Source organism: Pleurodeles waltl, chromosome 1_1 (assembly GCF_031143425.1).
Source record: "Pleurodeles waltl isolate 20211129_DDA chromosome 1_1, aPleWal1.hap1.20221129, whole genome shotgun sequence".
NCBI classification, from domain to species: Eukaryota; Metazoa; Chordata; class Amphibia; order Caudata; family Salamandridae; genus Pleurodeles; species Pleurodeles waltl.
Window position 1 is genome coordinate 708,863,721 of NC_090436.1, and position 21,811 is coordinate 708,885,531.

The following is a 21,811-nucleotide window of genomic DNA, read 5'->3' on the forward strand; positions in this document are numbered from 1 at the left end:
CATAATATAGATGAAACCAGTATCACAATTCTAAATCGCATTCCCTTCTACCCAAGATATTGAAATTCACATACCATGTATATACACTATTTAAAACTTCTTCATTCAACCAAAAAAAACAATTATTAAGTAACATCAGTATTGTTCTTACTGTAGGAAAATTGCCATTTTCTTTTTTCTTTTTTACAAAGATACATATATAAAAATAAATACAAATACCAATATAAATCCAAAGGGTATAAGGCTGAATAAATAGAAAATATCAAATTAATATATATATATATATACATCACCATATATAAATAACTGGACTATCAAGGAACGCACGTATGTCAATAAATAATATCAATATATAAATATAAATATAAATATAGATATAAATATCGATACAGTTCATATATACATCCAATAAAATGATTCTCTTAGAGAAATTATTTTTCATAATATAGATGAAACCAGTATCACAATTCTAAATCGCATTCCCTTCTACCCAAGATATTGAAATTCACATACCATGTATATACACTATTTAAAACTTCTTCATTCAACCAAAAAAAACAATTATTAAGTAACATCAGTATTGTTCTTACTGTAGGAAAATTAAAATTAATTCTCCCTTTGATCTTTGGCAAAAAAAATATATTTTTCTTTTTAGGAAAAGTACTTGTCACTATTTCTATATGGTCAATGCCCATCACCATGTGAAAAAAACAAGCACTAATCAATTCACGAATCGGGAATCGATCCGGATCCCACCATTCTAAAAAACATAAATGGAATAAATATATTATAACACAAAATAATAATTTGAGATACAGACTGATTAAAACATCCTTACTAATCATAATATAACTGCCATAAAGTCTACGATCTAAGATGCAGAATCACCAGTTCCTTAAATTTAATAATCTTTCATCTTAATTATCAAATAGGTGGGTATTCAGCTCTTCCCCAATATTCAATCCTTTCGGCATCTTAGTTTCTAAATCCAAGATATATCGAGATTCCTTTTTCCGTAAAATCAACTCTCTGTTGCCACCTCTGTGGTGTAGTGGCACATGTTCAATACCAAAATAAGATAACAAAGTGGTATCAGAGTTGTGATTATCTTGAAAATGTCTTGCTAGAGGATAATGTGGATCCCTTGTCGTAATAGCACGCATATGTTCTAAAATACGTTTTTTTACTGCATGTTTCGTACTTCCCACATACCTAAGATGGCAAGGACATTCCAATACATAGATGGTAAATGGAGTACTGCATGTCACAAACTGCTTGATTTGTCTATTTGTTCCTGGTTTACTTGCAGAGTACTCTTTCCTAGATACACTATTGCGGCATGCCTTACATTGGCCACATGGAAAGAATCCCTGCAGATTATGTTCTTTTGCTTGAGAAGTAGGTGAAATATCATTTGATCTCAACCTATCATGAAGATTACGCCCTCTTCTATAGGTAATTAGAGGCCACCTCTGAATCTCTTTACCAATAATAGGATTGCTTTTCAAAATACTCCAATGCTTGGAAATGATCTTTTTAATCTTTGTAGTATCTTCATTATAGGTTAGGACCAATCTGATGTCCTCATTCTTATCATTTTCCATTTTCCCAGTATTATCAAAAAGTGTCTGAATTCTTTCCACTTTCTTGATTTATCTGTAGCCTTTTGGATTACCCAATCAGGGTAACCCCTTTGTTTGAACCTCACAATCATATCTTTCTTTTCTCTTTCAAAAACCTCATCTGTATTGCTAATTCTTTTGGCCCTTAATAATTCTCCATAAGGAATACTCCATTTAGGTTTATAGGGATGTCCGCTGGTAGCGTGCAGTAAGCTATTACCTGCTGTAGTTTTACGGAAAAGTTCAGTATGGATCATCTTATCCTTGATCTTGATCCTTGTGTCCAAAAAATCAATCGACAGACGACTGATGTTATATGTCAATCTGATGTTACACTCATTCTCATTAAGTTTCTCAATAAAACATATGGCCTCATTCTCAGATCCTTTCCAAATTATGAAAAGATCATCAATATATCTAAGCCATAATATGGGCTGATTAATTTCAGGATATTTTTCTTCATCTTTGAAAATCTCTTCTTCCCATAAGCCCATAAATAAACAGGCAAAACTGGGAGCAAAGCAAGTTCCCATTGCAGTTCCAAGAACTTGTTTGTAGAGCTTGCCATTAAATAGAAAAATATTATTCGTCAAACAATATTTTATCATCTCAATTAGCATATCAGTATGTGCCAAATATCTCAAAGATCTTGTGTGCAAAAAATGTCTACATGCTTGTATGCCTTTCTCATGGTCAATCATCGTATACAATGAATTGACATCTAAGGAAACAAGTCAAAAATCGTCTTCCCAGATAATTCCTTTTAATTTACCTAGGAAATCCTTAGTATCACGAACATAAGACGGTAAACTCATAACAAATTCTCTCAGAAAAAAGTCCACATATTTAGACACATTTTCCAATACATTCCCACACGAGGAAACAATTGGTCTCCCCGGAGGATTATCTCTATCTTTGTGAATCTTAGGAAGAATATATAGTATGGGTAACTTAGGATAATCCTTTTTCAAAAAACAATATTCTTCCCATAGTAGAAGGCCCTTGTCCTTCCACTCTGTCAAGAGATGCCAAGTTCCCGTGATGCTCTTCGTGTATACATCTTTGGTTACAAGCATATAGAATTGAGAATTACTCAGTTGGCGCATGACCTCATCAATATATCTTTGTTTTTTCCAAAGTACTATATTGCCTCCCTTGTCAGCAGGGCAGATAATAGTATCACTATCCTCTGCTAACAATCTAATAGTTTCACTTTGGCTGCATGTCATGTTGCTATTATGTCTGGGTTTAAACCATGTATGATGTCGAAAATGTATCAAACTTTGAACTGCCATATCATAGAAGGTGTCAATATTGTCATGATTCATATTCGGGAAAAATGTCGACTTAGGTTTAAAGCCAGATGGAGCTGCCAGATCATATACAATACCCAAATCATCTAAAGTTTGATATAGATCTTTTTCATTAATCTCTGCCTGTTGATCTTGTTCTAATTCATGAAGGGCTAACAACGTATCGACATCACCAATGGATAGAGCATTTTCACCCCTGTCATTATTCCTGAAAGATTCTGAGCAATTACCAACATTTCCTTTCAATTTAAACCATTTTTTTAGTTTCAGTTTCCTTATAAATTTAAACAGATCAATGTGTGTTTCAGCATAGTTGAATCGTACAGTAGGACAGAAAGAAAGGCCTAGACATAATGGTGGTCATTCTGACCTCGGTGGTAAAAGGCGCCTACCGCCGGTCAGAAATCCTCCATAATTCCGCTGCGGTCGCGGTAACCCGCCACGGTCATTCTGACCCGCAGCAGCCAAACCTCCAAAAATCCGACAGCCACAACAGACCGCCAGACCAGCGGTCGGCGGAAAAGTGGAGGTGACCAAACCTCCACCGTCACGCCAACAGAAATACGCCCATGCCATTACGACCCACGAATCCACGCGGCGGTCATTCAAACGCGGTTTTCCATTGGCGGTACACACCGCCGCGGTCAGAATACACACAAACGAACAAAACTCAGCCACATTGGCCGATTTGAATTCCACACACCTGATACACATACACACACCACTCCCACACACACAATACAATATAAAACACACACCCACATCACCCACAAACCCCTACGACAAAAAATTCCGAAAGAAGCACCGAGAGACACATCATCGAACACAGAATACCATCACACAGAGGCACACTACACCATCACCCACACAATATCCACACACAAAACAACACACACCACCACACTCAACACACTTAACTACACATACTCCACCCCACACATCATACACACCACTCCATGGCACCCCAAAGACAGCCCCGCTTCTCAGACGAAGAACTCAGGGTCATGGTGGAGGAAATCGTTCGGGTAGAGCCCCAGCTCTTCGGCACACAGGTCCAATACACCAGCATTGCCCGGAGGACGGAGCTATGGCAGAGGATTGTCGACAGGGTCAACGCTGTGGGACAGCACCCCAGAAATCGGGAAGACATCAGGAAGCGATGGAACGACCTACGGGGGAAGGTGCGTTCCATGGTATCCCGGCACAACATCGCCGTGCAGAAGACTGGCGGAGGACCCCCACCTCAACCCCCACAATTTACAACATGGGAGGAGGAAGTCTTGAACATCCTGCATCCTGACGGCCTCGCAGGAGTCGGCGGAGGAATGGACACTGGTAAGTTGAAGCTTCACTACTGCTTCCCCCCCACCTGCATGCCAAATCATACCCCAACCCTCACCCCCATCCTCGAACCCCACCCTCACCCCCACCCCCATCCTCACCCCCACCCTCACCCTCACCCCCACCACCATCCTCACCCCCACCACCATCCTCACCCCCACCCCCAGCACACCTATTCCCTGCCAATGTCTCACCATCACAACCCACACATCCCAAAACCTAGGCCTGCATGCGTCCACTAAGCATGGACACCCATCACCAAAGCATGCCCAATGCATATACACATCCCCCCCACAAGCCACCCTCACCAAAGCCCCCACACACGAATGCCAGCACTTGGGGACACGGGAACCCACAGATACACCCATATGCCACACATTGAAACTATAACCATACCTCTATACCCCTGCAGGACCCGACCGCCAACACACCGCCACGGAGGGCCCAGAATTCTCCACACCCCCCACCCAAGAGGCCGTCAGCGATGACAGCAGCTCTGTCGACCTGGACACCGATGACCAGCCCGGACCATCGGGGACCTCTGGACAGTCGGTTCCCCTCAGACAGCCACAGGCCACCACAGACCCAAACCCCTCTGGGAACACCAGCACAGCTCCCACCCAGCGGGCCCATGCCTCTGTCTCCAGGGCGCGTCAATCTGCGGTGTGTCTACCACTACAGGGCACCCAGGATAACCCACCACCCCAACAACAACAGGGACCTGGGGGCAGTGGTAGTGGGCACACCGGCCAGGGGGCAGAGGCCCAGGGAAACAGGGCAACTCGGAGGGCAGCTGTGCGACAGGGGGGGGACGGGCCCAGGGAACCCACTCTCCACGAGGCCCTCACCACCATCATGGGAGCATACAACCGCTCCCAGGAGACGATGGCGACGGTATTGGCCCGGTTCCAGGAGATCCAGGTACTGCAGGAGGAACACTATCGGGGGTACAGGGAGGACATCAGAGCCCTCACCTCCACCCTGGTTACCATGGTCGGGCTGCTGCAGGACCTCATCAACACCAGGACGGACACTCAACACCAACAAAGGGCCCCTGCCACTAGCCTGGACCAAGAACAGCCAACCACCTCCGCCGGCGCTAGTGGTCAGGAGGCCCCCGCACAACAGCAGCCCACCAGACCCCCACCTCCTGCAGGAGAAGAACCACCCCGCAAGAGGGCCCTGAGATCTCGCAAGAAGACAGAGTAGGATGTCAAGACCCCCGCCAGCAAAGGATACCACCTGATGTCATCCCACTGTCCCACATTGTCACCCTGTCCATCCTTGAACTGCCCATGCTCCATCTCTCCACAGGCCTCTGGACAATGCACCTGTGTGACTGTTACTCTGGACTCTGCCATGGACATTCCTTCACCATAGCCCCCACCCACTTGAAACCACCCATCCCATTTTGAGCACTTAAATAAACACCCATTTAGCACAAAACTATCTGGAGTCTGGCTGTGATTTAAAAATATTGTAATTGACATGACATTGCAAATATGTCCTTGTACATAGTGAAGTCAACAAACAGCTGCCACAAAGCTGTAGTCCATGGGGAAACGAAGCACAGGACTCGTAGTGGGGACCCCAGATCTGAAATAGGGAGGGAAAAGCCACAACTCAGTCATCATACACTGGGGCAAATAGACAGGCAGCAGAGATGCAGGAGAGTAGTTCACATTCACTAAATTATGTTTGAATTGTTACCTGTGTCCTATTGGAAGTACTGTTCAATGATTCTGTCCCTGTTGTCTGTTTCAGCCCCGTCGTCTTCCTCCTCGTCACTCTCCACAGGTTCCACAGCTGCCACTACACCACCGTCTCGACCATCCTCCTGCAGGAAAGGCACCTGGCGGCGCAAAGCCAGGTTGTGAAGCATGCAGCAGGCCACGATGATGTGACACACCTTCTTAGGTGAGTACATTAGGGATCCACCTGTCATATGCAGGCACCTAAACCTGGCCTTTAGGAGGCCAAAGGTGCGTTCGATCACCCTCCTAGTACGCCCATGGGCCTCATTGTACCGTTCCTCTGCCCTGGTCCGGGGATTCCTTACTGGGGTCAGTAGCCACGACAGGTTGGGGTACCCAGAGTCCCCCAATAGCCATACACGGTGTCTCTCTAGCTGTTCCATCACGTAAGGGATGCTGCTATTCCTCAGGATGAAGGCGTCATGCACTGACCCAGGGAACTTGGCATTTACATGCGAGATGTACTGGTCAGCCAAACACACCACCTGGATGTTCATGGAATGGTAACTCTTTCTGTTCCTGTACACCTGCTCCCTGTCTCTTGGGGGAACCAAAGCCACATGGGTCCCATCAATGGCACCAATGACGTTGGGAATATGTCCAAGGGCGTAGAAATCACCCTTCACTGTAGCCAATTCGCCCACCTCAGGGAAAATGATGTAGCTCCTCACGTATTTCATCAGGGCAGACAACACTCTGGATAACACCTTCGAAAACATGGGCTGAGACATCCCAGAAGCAATTCCCACTGTTGTCTGAAATGACCCACTTGCCAGGAAATGGAGTACTGGCAGGACCTGCACCAGAGGGGGAATCCCTGTGGGTTGGCGGATGGGGGACATCAGGTCGGGCTCCAGCTGGGCACACAGTTCATGTATAGTGGCACGGTCAAGCCGGTAGGTCAGGATAATGTGGCGTTCTTCCATTGTCGACAGGTCCACCAGCGGTCGGTACACGCGAGGATTCATCCGTCTCCTCGCCAAACCCAGCGGACGGTGCCTAGGAAGGACAACATGGAGCACAGAGTCAAGCAACCCACAGGTACGTACTCACAGCTTGCACAGTAAACGATTCTCTATGCAGTGAATGGCGTGTCTGAGTGGATATGCAAGGCCTAGCCTGGCGGGGGGCCTGGCGGGGATGGGGGGCATGTTGGGCCTGGCGGGGGGCCTGGCGGGGATGGGGGGCATGTTGGGCCTGGCGGGGGGCCTGGCGGGGATGGGGGGCATGTTGGGCCTGGCGGGGGGCCTGGCGGGGATGGGGGGCGTTGGGCCACTGGCAACGATAATGCAGACAAACTTGAACGTGGTATTTCTCCCTCCCTGTATGTGTCACATAGGTCCGCGCCCATGAGAAGATCGGGATTTGGCATGCCATCGCCAAGGAAGTCCGGACCCTGGGGGTCCACCATCGACGGGGCACCCACTGCCGCAAGAGGTGGGAGGACATCCGCCGCGGGACCAAGAAGACCGTCGAGTCTCTGCTGGGGATGGCCTCCCAACGTAGGCGGGGTGCCTGCCGTCAACTGACCCCCCTGATGTTCCGGATCCTGGCGGTGGCCTACCCTGATTTGGATGGGCGCGTGAGGGCAGCACAGCAGACACAAGGGGGTGAGTACAAGCATCATCTACTCTGTTGTCGCGCAGTGGAGGTGTCTGGGTGGGGGAGGAGGGCTGTGGGTCCCCCTAGGCCAGGGCGATATCTGTAGGCTGGGCACCCCCGTAAGCCCCTGTGTCCCCAGCCACCACCCTCAGTAGTGTGTCAGTACAGCCATCCCTGGGCCGTGTCATCCATGGGTGCAGTTGTCAACTCTAGGCGTGTAGGGCATGTTCCACGGAATGCGTAGCGGACCCCAAGTGCGCAACTTAGTGCAGGGGGCATCTGTGTCTGTCATGTCCGCTAACTGTACCGGTGATCCATGTACTCAAAATCTCTTTATTTCTCTCTCCCCCCCCCTTTTTGTTTGTCCTTCTGTGCTTGTGTGCATCAGCATCATCAGGCGGAGGAGAAGTGGCATCGGGGCAGGAGGGAGCTGCATCTCACATGGCCCAGGAGGGCCATGCCACAGAGTCTGACTGGACCAGTGAGACGGAGGGCGAGGGGAGCTCCACGACGGGGACGACTGGACCCTGCAGCGACACGGACACGTCCTCGGAAGGGAGCTCCCTTGCGGGGGTGGCACCATCCGTGCCCCCCGCCATTACAGGTACCGCCGCCACCCAGCGCACCATCTCCGCCCTCCCAGCAGCCCCTCAGCGTTCGCCCCGTGCCCGCTCTGCCAGGAAGCCGGGCATCTCCTTCGCCCCAGGCACCTCAGGCCCTGCCCCTGTTACCCCCGCTGCCCTCAGTGAGGAGGTCATTGACCTCCTCCAAACGCTCATTGTTGGGCAGACTACCCTTTTGAATGCCATCCAGGGGGTGGATAGGGAGGTTCATCGCAGCAATGCGTACCTGGAGGGCATTCATTCGGGTCAGGCTGCCCATCAGCGATCGTTCCAAGCTCTGGCCTCAGCACTGACGGCAGCCATTGTCCCTGTCTCCTGCCTCCCTCTACTAACTCCCTCCTCCCAGTCTCCTGTTCCTCTGCCTGTCCCACCCACACCATCAGACCAGCCTGCACACACCTCAACACCCAAGAGCAGCTCATCCAAACATAAGCACCACAGATCACGCAGACATTCACACAAGCAACATTCCGATGCAGACATGCCAACAGTCACTACCACCTCTGTGACCCCCACCTCCTCGTCTCCCTCCTCCCTCCCTGTGACGTCTACACTCACACCTTCATTCAAATCACCATCAGCCAGTGTTTCCATCACCAGCATACCCTCCACTCCAGTCCGCACACGTGCAGTCACCCCCCCCACTGCCATTTACACGTCCCCTGTGTCCTCTCCCACTGTGTCTGTCACCCCCTCTTCCACACCACACAAACGCAGCCACCCACCCACCCAACAGCCATCCACCTCACGACAGTCTCCCGCTCCTGCACCTGCACCCAAAGACAGCAAACTTGTCTCGCCTACAACCACATCCTCTCCCTCCACTCCCATACCCACTGTACCTACCACTCTCCATTGTCCCAAGAAAATCTATCTCTCTACTGCTACCTTCTTTCCTGACCCTGAGCCCCCCCCTCCTTCTCGTCGGGGTAAAAAGAGCACCTCAGCCACCACCAGCCCTACAGCCCCCTTGACAAGGGTGCAGGGGTATTGGAGCCCACCAGCCCGCAGGTCTGGATCTTCGCCCAGCAGCAAGGGGACAGCCAGCCCACCCCCTGGGAAGAGGAGCAGAAGGCGGAAGGGCCGCCGCCGGAGCCCGGATTCGATATCCCCCCAGGACACTAGCCAGCCACCGTCAACAGCCACAACTCCAAAGGGAGGAAAGGGCCACAGACTCCCGACTAAGGAGGGCAAGGGCAGCAAGGCGGAGAAGTCAGGCAGCAGGCCTGCTGCCCATGGAGGACCCGTCACAGCTGCCCAGGAGGAGCCCGCAACCCCCATAGCCGCTGCCCCGGGAGGAACCGGCACAGCTGCCCCGGGAGAGCCCACCACCCCCATAGCCGCTGCCCAGGGAGGACCCAGCCCAGCTGGCCAGGAGGGCCCCACCACCCACAGCCCAGGTGGGCATTGAAGGAGCACCATCCCCGCTGCCCAGGAGGGCACCACCAGGCAATGAGCAGTTGGCCATAGAATGGCCGCCGTCTCCAGCACCGCTCCGCTGGGGCCCGCCGTCTCAAGAACCGCTGAACTGGGCCCTTCACGGCAAGAACCGCTGAACTGGGCCCTTCAAGGCAAGAACCGCTGAACTGGGCCTCGCCGTCTCCAGCACCGCTCCGCTGGGGCCCGCCATCTCAAGAACCGCTGAACTGGGCCCTTCACGGCAAGAACCGCTGAACTGGGCCCTTCACGGCAAGAACCGCTGAACTGGGCCCTTCAAGGCAAGAACCGCTGAACTGGGCCCCGCCGTCTCCAGCACCGCTCCGCTGGGGCCCGCCGTCTCAAGAACCGCTGAACTGGGCCCTTCAAGGCAGGAACCGCTGGCCCTTTGGCAGACGTGGCAGGGCAGAATCTGTCTCGGGCAGGGCTGCAGGATGTCCTCTGGCCAACATGCCTCCTCCAGTGGCAGTGGAGTCTGTTGTGGACTGCTTGGACTGTGGCTTTGCTCTCCCCAGGATGGCCCAGTGGGCAGGCCACCCACTGTATGGACTGTTTGGACTGTGGCTTTGCTCTCCCCAGGATGGCCCAGTGGGCAGGCCACCCACTGTATGGACTGTTTGCACTGTGGCTTTGCTCTCCCCAGGATGGCCCAGTGGGCAGGCCACCCACTGTATGGACTGTATGGACTGTGGCTTTGCTCTCCCCAGGATGGCCCAGTGGGCAGGCCACCCACTGTATGGACTGTTTGGACTGTGGCTTTGCTCTCCCCAAGATGGCCCAGTGGGCAGGCCACCCACTGTATGGACTGTTTGGACTGTGGCTTTGCTCTCCCCAGGAAGGGCCAGTGGTCATGGAGTCCCCTCGTGGATCTGGCGTCGTGTACTCAAGTGGCTGAGGTGCCCCCCCTTCCCTTCCCCCTGAGGTGCCTGTCCTTTTTTCTTTCTGATGCCCCTGCAGTGTTCTCTCCGTGGAGTTCTTGTCGTGGGACTGGGCCTTGCCCCTTTGCTCAGGACCCCTGTGGTCCACGGACAGTGGTTGGACTACATTTAGTGGCTGTATATATTTTGTACATAGTTTATTTATTTATTTGGATTACTGCTGTCCATTTTTCAATATATCTGCCCGTTTGAGATCTCTTCTTTTGGTCTTTGCATTATTTCGGAAGGGGGGGGTTTGTGGGTTGTGACAGTGATCTGTGGGAATGCATTGATGTGTGTGTTGTAGTGGGTGTGGGTGGGTGGGTGTGTGCCGGTAATCTTTGCCCTCCCCTGTGTCGTAGGTGCAGTACTCACCGATGTCTTCCGCGCCGCCGGGCGTGCTCCTGGTACAGGAGCAGGTATAGGAGTGCGGGGATGACCTGCAACTCGGGTTCCATACTGCCGGAATCTCGCGTGCTGTATGTGGAGGTGAGCGTTTTCCCGTTCGTAGTCTGTTTCCGCCGTGTTTTTATCGGCGGTGCTCCCGCCCCGGAAAAGGTGGCGGATTGGTGGGTCGTGATAGGGTGAGCGGTACATTGTCTGCCGCCTGGCTGTTGGCGGGGACCGCCGCGCTGTTTGTTTGTTCCGCCGTGGCGGGCGGAGTGTTAATGCGGCGGGCTGTGTTGGCGGTTCCCGCCAGGGTCAGAATTGCATATTTTGGACCGCCGGCCTGTTGGCGGGTTGGCCGCCGCTTTATCACCGACCGCCAGGGTCAGAATGAGGGCCAATGTCTTTTTATCTTCCTCTGTTAACTGATGATCTGATAAATTAATAATAGTCTTATTCACCGTTTCACTATCCATTATGTCGACACATCGGAGCCTTTTGTTGTTTGTCCCATTTGCTCCGAATTTAGATCTCTTCTTATTACGGTTTCTAAATGTCTCTCTCCTCTTTTGGCACCGGCTCGTCTTCCTCTTCGGCCCCTTGGTCTGCCTCTGTAGTTCTGTCCCTCCCCTTTCTGTTTGTATGAAACTTGCCTGCCATGTCGTAGCAGGCGATACTCGTCTAAAAAAGTAGCCGGCTTGTTAGTAATTTCAACATTAGAAATTTCACTATCAGTTGAACTCAGAGAATCAGTCTCTCTTATACTCTACAGCTCACTTTCAGAAGTGGAAGGTTGGCCCACAGATGTAGAATAATTTGACCCTGGTTTGTAAAGGTGATCATATTTCCTGCTGAAAGTCAAAATTCTTCCGCTTTCATAATCACCTATGTCCTATGAAGTTTTTGTTGCTTTTTAATCTTTATCTCATCTTCATATTTTTACAATTTTGTCTTCATTATTTCGTAAAAATTGGCAATCAATTATTTTTCTGGTCTAGATGCAAAATCCTCTTTCATTTTCTTGATGTCTACTAGTAAAGTCTCCCTATCACGCCAGGCATATTTCACCAGAATTTCAAGCATATGTCTGGAACTTACTGCCGAATTCTCCGCCAACTCTTTCATCATTTCAGGGTTAGATGACTCATATGCTGGTGTAATAAAAATTCTCAATCCTCTCGGAACCATGTTTTGACAATATAATTCTGTAAAGAATTAGCTTCCCACCATTTAGATATTTCTTGTTTACACATTTTCTCCAATTTATATAATAATGTATTCAAATCACTGTTACGACCTGCATCATTCCCAGGGATTATTCCTCTTATAGTAGTCTTAGCAAATAATGCTTGAGCAGCCATTTTTCTCTGATTATCAATATCATCATCCATAGTAATTAACCTGTTATCAGATCCAAATATGCAAAAAAAAGAATTATACAAATTAGGATGAAAAAACAAAAAATTAACAAATGAAATCCCCTGGGTGAAATACCCAGTTCCCCTTGCCTTCACACGTCAGACCACAATACTTATTGTATGCCCACTAGAGCGTTTCCTCATAACCCAATTAGAATCAAGACTCGTGTTGTCAAATCTATATATTAACCAAATTACTAAAATACATTTCAAAATTAAGTTCCAAGAGTTAATTAATGTGCAAATTGAAATTGTTTGCTTAAAGGGCTATCCCCTATTAGTAGAATGTTCCAATTATTCTGCTGCTCGTACACGTTATTAACCTTAAAGTCAATGTGTCGATTGGAGCCATCACATTTAATTATACTTTGCAAATTCGTTCTTCACTTTTCCCCACATGTTTCAATAAGCAAGTTCAAACGGATTTTCCCGGAGCTTCAGACAACACTATACCGTGTTCTCTCCATTGCTACAATGTTGCCATTTGTTATTTATACGCGAAACTGATTCAAATCGTTCACGTTTGACTAGCGCGTTTCCCACTGCGCGATCAATGGCGTCTCAGAAACAGTATCAGCGGGCAAAACTCTCACCGTATAATAAATATGCGATCACTGGCCTCACTCCCAGTCGCCTAAACTTTTGCAGCGTCAGAGTTCCATTGGGCCAGTGATTAGAGCCGCCACATTTAATTATACTTGCATATTCGTTCTTCACTTTTCCCCACCCGTTTCAATAAACAAGTTCAAACAGATTTTCCCGGAACTTCAGACAACAACACTGTATTGCTACAATGTTGCCATTTGTTGTTTGTCCGCGAAGACTGATTCAAATCGTTCACGTCTGACTCGCGCATTTCCCACTGCGCGGTCAATGGCGTCTCAGAAACAATATCAGCAGCAAAAACTCTCACCGTATGTTAAATATGCGATCACTGGTCTCATTCTCAGTCGCCTGAACTTTACAGTGTCAGAATTCCATTAGGCCAGCGATATAGGATCCAGTCGAACACTTCAAAAGGCACAATCAGCAGTCAAAATATCTCAGAAAAGTCCTTCAGCAGCACACGAATCTCTGATTCTAATTCATACACTCCTCATCGTGTACACGGCTGGCCAGAAGGAGCTCAAACAAGAATTCCTTTCTTCAAAAAAAGTGCTCGAAAAACGAGCTCCAGACGGCCCTAGAGGGGTGGTGCGGCAACCGGCAGAGCACTCCGGTTAATCTCAAATTAACATCCAAATTATTTTATAATAGTCGCACACTCAGGAAATCAAAAGTAGAATATGTTTATTTAACACAACGCGTTTCAGCTGACTAGCAGCCTTGGTCATGTGTATAATTCAACCAATACATACCGAATTAAATACCCAACAATCATGGCCACAGAAATAGGACTGAATCTTTCTACAAAATTGCCATTTTCTTTTTTCTTTTTTACAAAGATACATATATAAAAATAAATACAAATACCAATATAAATCCAAAGGGTATAAGGCTGAATAAATAGAAAATATCAAATTAATATATATTTATATATATATCACCATATATAAATAACTGGAATATCAAGGAACGCATGTATGTCAATAAATAATATCAATATATAAATATAAATATAAATATAGATATAAATATCGATACAGTTCATACATACATCCAATAAAATGATTCTCTCAGAGAAATTATTTTTCATAATATAGATGAAACCAGTATCACAATTCTAAATCGCATTCCCTTCTACCCAAGATATTGAAATTCACATACCATGTATATATACTATTTAAAACTTCTTCATTCAACCAAAAAACCTAATTATTAAGTAACATCAGTATTGTTCTTATTGTAGGAAAATTAAAATTCATTCTCCCTTTGATCTTTGGCAAAAAAAAAAAAATCTTTCTAGGAAAAGTACTCGTCACTATTTCTATATGGTCAATGGGTAAGATTTGCTATTCCTCGTAATTATTTTCTAGAAAACATTGAAATACCTAACCACAATACTTTGAAATCATATTTTATATAAAAATGCATACAATGTAAACTAAAAAATAAAAATACAAAATAATAATAATTTTAAAAAATCACTTCCTTCCCTACAACCTTAAATACCACAAACACCCACAAAACTATATGAAAAATATTTGAATGAAAATATAACATACATTTTACATTTTATTTCTAGATATATTAACTTCAAAAACATTTAAAAAATAAAAAAACATACATTAGGAAATAAATAAAAGAAAACAAATTATTAAAATAATAAATAAGCGATCAAAATTGAGATCATTATCAATAATCCTGTTCCATGATATTTTGATAGTCATACATTTTTTGACACAATATTCCTGTCACACGATACTTTTTTTCCCAAATTTTGGGCATTCAACGTATTCCGTTGCCCTGATGGACGTTAACTGTTCACCAGAGCCTAAATCAGGCCCTAGTATTGCTGAGCTACATTTTTAGTCTTTGACAAAAATTAAACATGTCAGGAAATTAAATTTAGTACGTAAAAACCATGAAACTCCCAGAGTAGCTAAGCAGAGTGGGCCAAAGCTTACTTAGGGAGGTGGTGTGAGGTGGTGGAGTAGGTAGCGACTTAGAACCCAGTCAGCAGAAACTAAAAATTAACAAATCATGGTCAAACTAGTACTTTGACTTGAAAGGGAAAATACTTTAATGACACCGTACAGTTAAACAGCACATCTGAAATGTAGAGAGCAAAAATGGGAGAAACATAGGGAGTCTTCTAGTGCCAACTTTAGGCTGCTTTGGAATCCGATTACAGGCACGGTAGTAAATGCAATGCAATTTACATAAAGGGGACCCCTGCAGTGTCTGAGGTATAAACTCCTCTCACAGATAAGGGTGGTAGCCATGACAATGATAAATTGCCAATGCCAACAACACCTACATATTTTCTTCATTTATTACTTATTTATACTTTTTTACCAAATCAATATTTGCATATCTAAAATTTAACTGTACATACAATAATGTCATTTAAATGCATTTTTCACTAGACATTGGTACACCTGCTATATACATTTCTATTACAATTTGTCATAGGATAACAGCCATGGTGTCGCAGCCAACACAAGTTCCCATGATACCGCTTCTTCAGGGCTCTTGTGTGGTCAGTTGAACATAAAAGACCTATACCCCATATTTAATGTAACATAAATAAAACATACAAAATGCAGTTCTGTCCTCTCCTCATATCCATTATATACATCAGTGTCTTATATTTTTCAAATATCCTTACTGGTAAATTCCTGTTCCCAAATTATAAAGCCTGCTTATAACTATTCGGATGCAGTCAGCATTGTGCTTTATCTTTTCATACCGTTCGCGTTTCAGGATTTCTTATTGGCAGTTTCTCACTCCCATGATAGAGTCTTTTTTTCCATCAACAGCTCCTGAAGTGACCTCATTCTGGCTATTATTTGTGCAGCAGTCTCCAGGCTCCTTCCTTCACATGGTTCAAGTCAACTTCTTCTAGTAGGATGCTAAATTATCATGGTCCAGGTCCCAAATCTGGTAAAGGGGAACTGGCAACCCCATAGTTCACATGTATTTCTTGGTTTCCTCTGATGGGGACTCTTGACACTGGTCAAAGAGAAATTCTGGCACACTCACAGAAGGTTTCTGCTCCTTACTTATGCTTAATTTGCAGGCAGAGATTGTGGATTCTACAGGTTCAGGTATGGAACTGATTTCAGATAGTTTCAGACTTGTTGCCTATTTCTCATAGACTGGTCAAGTCATAGCTCACTCAGCTAAGCCACAACCTGCTGGGATGAAACATTTCTGTGGATGAATGAAGCAGGTACAGAGGCATCGGGGCTGATTACGAGTTTGGTGGTCCTGTGACAGCCATGTTGGAGATGGCTGTCCGCCTGCCAACGGTCTGGTGGAATGGACCGCCATATTATGAGATTGGCGGCATAGTAAATAGAAGATCGCCAGCGGTCTGCCGCCACCAACAGGTAGCACAGACTGCTGCTGTCTTCTGGAGCAACAAACAGGCTGGCGGAGACCATGTTTCCACTGGACCTATTACGAGGTTCCACACCACCAATGTGGTCACCGCAGTCCAACCACCACAGAGCACCAGGTGCAAATGAGCAGTATAAAGGAAGACACTCTCCACACACTGCAATACATGCCCGGAGCCACAATGGAGCCATACCTCAACGTCATGCCTCTGCTCCTGCTCGCCAAAAGACAACGAAATCAATGCCGACGTGGAAGACAACAACTGTAAGTACACACACACACACACCTAACTGTATTTTTTAAATTTTTTATTAAACTTGGACCTCTAACAAACACATCCTCAGGGGTGGACATTAAGGCTAGCACTTACACCTATCATTCATGACACACACACTCACATTTTTTGTGAGCCTCTGTGCATTTCCCCTGTGTCCTGATACAGCCCAGTGTTCAAGGATTGCAAAAAGACCTAGGTAAGGAGCCCTGAGATTTTTCTGGGTAAATAGTATTATTTGTTCAAAAGTGTTTGTTTCAGCTACCTGTGTCTGTTTTACTGTGGACTCTCTGTGTTTCAGGCAGCCTGGCCTCTTTTAAAGTGGTGTTTTTTTTTTATTCGTTTTTGCCATGACTGTGTGAATTGCCTTGCTAGTTTGTGGCACACCCGCTCTCCCCCCCCTTTTTTCTCTTCTAAGTAAAAAGGCTACATACATCTTTCAGAGTGTGTTTTTAGGAGACTGTTTCTAATCTGTTTCTGTGATTTAAATTGTGCTTAAAAACTGTCTGCCCTCCTGTATTTTTGCCTTTAAAAAAGCCCGCTTTTAGAGTGCGCGCCCAGCACTATTCCAGTGTTTGTTTCTTAAACAATCTCTCCCTTACCTGGAAAGTAGACTCTGCTAGCTTGGAAGTGTGGATTCAGCCTGTCTGTATCCAAGGAGATTCTGAATAGAGCAGCAGTTGCCTTTCCCTCTGACCACAGGGACTGGACTTCAGTTAACTTGCTCCTTATATAAGTTCCTATTGGTTGTTGCATATGTTGTTGTGATAGGTTGTTGGGAGATGGTCTTTCATTGGTTGATGGCTCCAGGGCTGGGGTTATGATTGGTGGATAGGGCTGGAAATCTGATTGGCTGTTGATTCTAGGGCTGTGATTGGTGGATAGGGCTGAGATTCTGATTGACTGTTGGTTCTAGGGCTGTGATTGGTGAATAGGGCTGGGATTCTGATTGGTTGCTGGTTTTGGGGCTGGGGCTGTGATTGGTGGTGAGGAATAGGGCTATGATTGGTGATTAGGGCTGAGTCTCCCATTAGTTGTTTGAATCAGGGCTTGAAATTGGATTGGCTAGGGTTAGGACCAGCTTCTTATTGGCCAGTAGGGCTATTAAAGGCTAGGACTCAGGGCATCTCAGCCTGGGCGTCGAGGCAAAGGGCAGAGAGGACAAGGGCAGCTGCCTGTTTGGGCCTGTTCGGGACAGAAAGGGACTAGGGCCAGAAATGCTGCCCAATTCTCAATGACCAAGAATGGTTCCAGCCCCTACACATCCCTCAACATGCAAACACATATTCTACAAAGGCATCCAACTCCTGCATCACAAACTGACCACAGACAGATTGCATTGCCCCATCACCCAACACAATACCCTTTATACAACACATATACACATATCCCCCACAACTACTACAGTCAAACACCTGCATTCTCACAGCCAACACTACTCTGTGCACTCCCACTAACACAACCTGTCATCACCCATACAACACAAAACTACAGTGTACATTTCTCTCAGTCTCAGCCTTCCAGATACACACTCTCTGCTCATACTAACCAAAAAACACTATCCGCTGTTTGCTCCACACAGACCACCTGTCATCATAACAATGCCCAAACCCTGCCTTCAAACACACCATCTACAAACACTCTTCCCCTCTCTTCAACAATTACACACAACCATACAATCCTCACATTTCACTCCACCACACATATTACCTCTTCCAGTCATCGCAACTAATACTAACTCCCCTGACACACATCCATCACCTCTTACACACCTCGTACATTCATCTCCAAAGCACATCAACACCCCATCTAACACTCAAATTCCACTTACCAGCACTAACTCACATACAAATCCTTCACCAAAAACAACTACACCAATATCCCCTCTCACTATTCCACAAAAACAATACCGACCACAAACATCAGCACATCAAAGCAACACAAACTTACATTACGCTTATCGTCATACCCACTCCCACCCTCAGGACTACACAAAGAATACAAATTCCATCCTATCTCCACCCCTACTTTCTCACTCTTCACAAACACCTACCACAAGCACCCCAACCCAGCAACTTTCATTCACTCGCCTCTCCTCCTTTGCACAATTTAGAGCCTTACATCATGATCCACATGCTCCTCCACCACCCCTAACCCATACTCCATCCACACTAAGCAAACGCAAACAAAATAAAAAACATGCCACTCATAGCAACCTCGCATCCCCTTGTCTATTGCATAATAAAACTACCCTACAAAAAACAGTACACTCCTCATGGCTCTCTCAGCCACCAAGTCCACCACCCACACACACAGACCCAACAAAATGCCTCCTTAACCTGCTGGAAGAGGAACACTATATTGAAAAGCAAGACTATTGTAAGCCTCAAACAGTTATCACAACTAGCAACACTCCTGCTTCAAGCTCACATTATATGACTTACCCTTCTCCTAAACAAAACAACACTACCACTAACACACCTTTTCTAAACTGCCAGCTCATAAATGCTCGATCACTCTAAAAAAACAAGCACCACATCTACGACCTGCTCACAGACACACAACCTGACTTGCTATTCATAACTGAATCCTGGTTGGGAGATGACATGGCACCAGTGTTGCACGAAGCCGTTCCTCTGGGCTATCAAACCATCACTCAAAACCGTATAGGCAAGAGAGGAGGTGGATTATCTATTATATTCACACAGGCATTGAACCTCAATAAAACAGACAAGATCTCCATACAAGGTTGTGAAGCCCTCCTTACCAGATGCCACCCTATTCCAACTTCCTCCTGTAACTTTCTCCTCCTTAACAGACCTCCACCTAACAACTCCACATTCCCAGATGCTTTTCTAGACACAGTCTCAAACCTTATTACACTATACTCCAACCTATGCATTCTTGGGGATCTAAACATTTGGTTTGACAAACCCAATATGCCCCATCCAAAAGCTATCACCACTGGCCTAGTCGCATTGAACCTACATCAGATTGTACACAATCCGACACACATCGCTGGTCACATCCTAGATGTCATTTTTGCTAAGCCTGAACTAGTTACTATTCATAGCATCACGCCAATCACTTGGTCAGACCCCATATGATAACTTTCCAACATACAACTCCACAAATCAACACACCCCACAACTACTTCCATACATACACCTATCGACCATTGAGCAAACTCAATTTGGATCATTTAGAAACACAACTAACAGCAAACACAGATCTACATACAATTAATTCTGTGCCAAAACTTTATGAGTGGCTAAAGGAAGCTTTTGATATCCTAATACCACTCAGAAAAACTAAACACAACAAAAGAAAACCAGCACATTGGAGAAACACAGAACTTAAAAAGATAAAGCAACACATCAGAAAGTTGCAGCGGACCTGGTCAAAACAAACAACAGTCAAGACAAACTGCAGCTACACAGTCTTAACAGGATATACAAATCATCAATCAAAAAGGCTAAAAAAAGGTACTACTCAGACAGAATTCAAAATGCTCAATCTACAACCAAGGAATTTTATTAAATTCTCAATGAATTTCGAAAACCTACATGCATGGAAGGAAGTCATCCCACTACTCAAGATTTCACAAACAAATTGGCAACTCACTACACAACCAAGGGAGACACATTGGACTCCTATTTAAAACAGAAGAACACCATCAGCACCAACCCCTTTCCTAAAATACCCTCTAAGAATAAACCAACCCAACCTCTACAATCCTTCAAACAAATATCCCAGGATGAATTTATGGATTTGGTCAAAGCAAGCAGACCTTCTGGTTGCCCTTCTGCCCACCACAAATCATCAAGTACATTCTTCTATCTACTTCTGCTGCCACACCTGTAAGAAGTATCATCAACAGCTCCTTAACTTCAGGAACTTTTCCTGTAGACCTGAAAAAGGCATACATATGACCTTTATTAAAGAAAACAAACCTAGACCCAGAAGACCCCAACAACTACAGACCAATCACAAATGGACCTTTCCTGGGCAAATTGACAGAAAGAGCAGCATTCGCCCAGATGTTGCAATTCATTGAAGACAATTCTATACTTTCAGACTTCCAAACTGGATTCCGCCCAGGAAGAAGCACTGAATCGGCACTCATAGCAATCTGGGATGATCTTAAAAACACAGTCGACCGAAATGGAGTTACTGCACTACTTCTCTTGGACCTCTCAGCTGCCTTTGATAGGGTTAACCATGACACCCTAACTCAAAGACTCCACAAAGCCGGCATACAAGGGATTGCTCTCGACTGGATTACTTCCTATCTTCAAAAAAGATCTAATATCATCCACTCGCCCCCCTTCTCGTCCGAACCCTACCTCACAAAAGCAGGGGTCCCCCATGGGTCAATCATCTCACCTTTGCTTTTCAACATCTGCATGATATCTTTACCAGAACTGATCAATGATTTCCATCTCACATGATACAACTATGCAGATGACACACAAATACTACTTAAATTAGAATGCCCCAAAAACATTGAAAACTCACAAATCTTCGGTTGCCTCTGAGCCATTGGTCAGTGGATGACCTGGAGCCATCTCAAACTAAATACCTCCAAAACAGAAATACTCATATGTGGTGACTGGAAAAATTATGACCCTCTGTGCGTCTGGCCTGACGATCTCGGGCCACCTCCTCAATTATCCAAGGAAGTAAAAAATCTAGGAATCACCATGGATTCCAAGTTAACTATGAATGCCCAAGTGGACAAATTAGCACGAACAAGCTTCATCACCTTGACGACTTTGCGACGCATCTTCCCCCACCTCGGATTTCCACACAAGGTGCAAGCTACTATCTAGCTTGTACTATCCAAACTGGATTATGCCAATGGCCTCTACCATGGATCATCTCTATCTGTTATGAAAAAACTACAACGTATCCAGAATTCCGCAGCCAGGCTACTATTACATGTAAAGCCACAAGCCCATATCTCCCCTGCCTTGAGAGCACTACACTGGTTACCCGTTGCCAGAAGATGCACTTTCAAGCTGCTTTGTATCACCCACAAAGCTATACATGGAACAGGACCGCTTTTTGTCAGAAACAAAATTACCAAATACATCCAACAAAGAAACCTCCGCTCAA